Source organism: Crassostrea angulata, chromosome 1, assembly GCF_025612915.1.
Source record: "Crassostrea angulata isolate pt1a10 chromosome 1, ASM2561291v2, whole genome shotgun sequence".
NCBI classification, from domain to species: Eukaryota; Metazoa; Mollusca; class Bivalvia; order Ostreida; family Ostreidae; genus Magallana; species Magallana angulata.
Genome location: NC_069111.1, coordinates 50688060 through 50692122, shown reverse-complemented (window position 1 = coordinate 50692122; position 4063 = coordinate 50688060).

Here is a 4063-nt window from a genome sequence, read left to right as displayed (position 1 = left end):
CGTACTGATTCAGTTATTTTTTTTTAATCAAATTCAACAAAACAGAGGCTATCTTTCCCCGGTTGGAGAAGCAAATATAACCAATTATGAAGCTCTTGGCCAGCAGGGATCGGCTCATGTGTACTCTATGATGCAAAACAGAGACTTGGTTGGCCATGGATCAAACTATGAGGCTCTTGGCCAGGAGACAGCTCATGAGTACTCTACGATGGATACCAGTGACTTAAACTAAAATTAAATTTACCAAAAATGGACGTATCAAAAGGAACATTGACCGGAAAAAAAGTTCATCAATGCACTACGCGCTTTGATGAAGTTTTATGGTCAATATTTCCTCTGATACGCCGATCAATAGAAGAAACAAAATAGAACAAGAGGCTCATGGGGCCACATCGCTCACCTGAGCAACAATGGGCGTTCAAAAGATATTGTGCCATATGGTCCCTCGGTAGAATAACAAAAAATAAATATTGTAAAGTATTCGAATTTTACACTTATTTTTGCATACACGTAATCTTTGACATTGTACCTTCATGAAATACTATTTTTTACCAGATTAAGAAAATCCCACGCAAGATATAAAACTAAACATTTGGTAGGGGTACACTGTTAAGTTGTTAACTTCCAATTCCCTATATTTTCGTTCTGCCCCCCCCCCCCCCACTTTGTAAAGCGATCAAAATTCATGAGAGCATATAGGTACATTTTTTTCATCAACTGCTTATTAGTTATTGTATTTTCAAAAAAATATAATAGTTATTGTTTTTTACTTAAAAAATCCTGCATGTATAGATGTGAAATAGAAAATTGTACCTCAATGTGCTCAATTTCTCAAATTAAAAACATTCAAAAATTTAATTTGTCTTTTCCATTATAAATTAATTGACTGTTATTTACCTCGCGTACAAACCAGGATAATTTTCTGCTGTGATATTTTCTTAGGAATAGCTATAATTACTTTATCCCCGCAACAGAAATGTGGCAGAACTATGGAAACTGTTTTAAAGATGTCGTTTTTGGGAGTTGATTTTTAATCAACTCTCCTATGCAGTCACTCGGACAAACCGAAAGTGAAACAGTGTTTGGACCTCAGCACAAATCATTGCTACTGACAAGACTTAGTTCTTAAAAATAATTGATGAATTCGATGTAATGTATGCTAAAGCATTGTTTTTCGAGGAAACTCATTTACAAATACTTTTAAAATAGTCAGATTTTAAATGGTACGAACAATTTAAATATTTTTGTAGTCGTATGTATTCCTACGCCAGAGTTCAATATAGTCTCGCATCCTGAACACCTCGGGCCTTTCTGTGAAAGGCCCGAGGTGTTCCGGATTTATAGTCTCGTTCAACTCGACGCTCGGCTGTCTTAATAAACCCTTGTCGGAGATTTACGGTGTCAGCCGAGCGTTTGGTTGAACGACACTAGAGTTCAATATTGCTTGGATCCATACAATTTTTCGAGAAATATTTCTAAATGTTTGATTTACCGAAGTCTGTGTTTGATTTGATACGTAAAAATCACGAAATACAGACGATAATTCCCAGGTTACAAAGCATAAATAATGAAAACGAAACGAAAATCAGAACAAGCTAACACCAACGTCATGTGTGAAAACTGTCAACGCATTGAAATATTTAGCCTCAATTTACTTCACAAAATCGGCACCAATATATTTTGCATGTTTCAAAAATTTCCCTTCATACGCGAACTGTTGCACAACAAGCAAATTCATCATAGTCAGATCGACCCTTTTTTGTATAATGTCATGGCTGCTTTAAACAAAGAACCTCGTTTTAGAAGTATGGAATACGAGTCTTGGTAAAATGGGTATGCTAACCCGGGCCGTGGCAAAATAAAAGCCGGGGCAGATCGGCAATCGTCAATTCCAAATACGCATTATTTTGCAGCAATATTTACAGCGAATACAAATATACAGGTCCATCAAATATCCTGAAGTTTTTTAAAATAAGATTGGCAGATTAATAACTGCCAATCTTTTGCTTTGCCCAGGCCAAGTCTTGCCTACCCATTTTACCGGATGCCGAACTTGAAGCTATTAAACTGATTGAAACACGCCTTTCCTTTATTAAGGTCTTCCGTTTCCAACGGAAGACCTTATTGTTTTTCTTCGGTTTCTTTTTCCCTATTATTATTATTCTTTTTTTTCTTACCGATTTTGTGCACGCGATTTCTTAGAAACGGCTGAACCGATTCACGTCAAACTTTTAGATCTCATAGGTATTGATCTAAACCTTGTTGGAAATTTTTTTGAATGATGACGTCACTTCCGGTTTTGGGATATTTACAATTTAACGATTTTCAGAGGGTCGGTTTGTCCGGGGATAAACTCCTAAACTATTTGAGATATTGAGTTCAAACTTTCAGGGATTGTAGATAAAAGGTTGTAGATCTGAAATATGGTACATATATTTGTTTGTGACCAAAAGCGCCGAACTCGCCCGAGCTCGAAAATTACGGTTGAAAAAGCGTCGTGATTTTTCGTGGTTTTCTTTCAATATCTCTTTTCTCGAAAGTATTTTGCTAAAGCATGTAGAACAAAATAACTTTATAACGTCAAGAGCTTTTATTTGACATCAAGAAAAATGGGCTGGCCCTTCAAATAAGGGACTGAGAGGGCTCTAAAGTATTTTAATTATATCTTTTTACGGTGAAATATTTTGTAATATATTATAGAAGCAATTATGTTCATTATAAGGTTATTTACATATACATGACAATCGTTTACTCCTATATTACGTAATTAAGGATTTCAAGGGGCCCGAAGTCCAAAACTTTGATCCTCAATATCTCAAAATGGAGGAAAATTCTGAAAAGCAATATTGAACAGAAGATGCTCAAAATGTTAAGCTCAACAGTATGACACCTTAAATTCTTTGTTGTGCGGTCCTTAAAAGGAGTAACAGGGTCGGCCCCTAAAACGACCTTCTTCAGATATCTCGAGAACGGTACAGAATTTCTAGACACTTGTTGAACAAATGTGTTTGAATTGACAAGAACATTCTTTTGACATCAAGAAAAAGGGGCTGGCCCTTCAAATAAGGGGCTGAGAGGGCTCTAAATTCTTTTAACTATATCTTTTTACGGTGAAATATTTTGTTATACGTTATGGAAGCAATTAAGTTCGTTATAAGGTTATTTACCTATACATGGTATAATTTGCTCCTATATTACATAATTAGGGATTTCAAGGGGCCCAAAGTCCAAAACTCAATATCTCAAAATGGAGGAAAAGTTGCTCAACAAAAATTTCTTTGTTATCCGGTCCCTAAAATTAGTTACATGTCGGCCCCTAAAACGACCCTCTTAAGATATCTCGAGAACGTTACAAAACTCCTAAACACTTGTTGAACAAAATGTGTTTGAAATGACAAGAGCATTCTTATGAGATTAAGAGAGGGGTAGATAGTATTTCATACATAATTCTTAGATCCCGCCTCCATTTCCAGATATGTTTCGTTGACGAATATTAAGGGCAATGTCATTTCCTCTTCTTAAAATCGGACGGAAGACCTCCTCGTTGCTCGCAACGAGATCGTGTCTAGTTATTATTATTTTCGTAATAACTCAGATTTGAAACAGAATTATCACTTAATTTTTGCAATTTATATTTTCCTTCCCATAAGGATAATTTATGCTAAACTACGTTGAATTGGATTCAGTAGTTCTTGAGAAGAAGATTTTTAAAAATGCAACCCCCTTTTTCTACAGTTTCAAGGTTTTCTCTGCTTTGAATACAGATCGGACTTTTATTTCTGCAATTTATATTCGCCCTCCCATAAGGATGCTTTGTGCCAAATTTGGTTGAAATTGGATAAGCGGTTTTAGAGAAGAAGTTCAAAATGTAAAATGTTTACAGACGGACAGACAGACGGACGGACGGACGACGGACAAAATGTGATCAGAATAGCTCACTTGAGCTTTCAGCTCAGGTGAGCTAAAAAAGACACAGAAGGTATTTTTTTCCATGGTAAACGTGAAGAAAAATGACACCCGCTGTAAACATGAATAGAAATTGGTTACCATTATCCCGACAGGA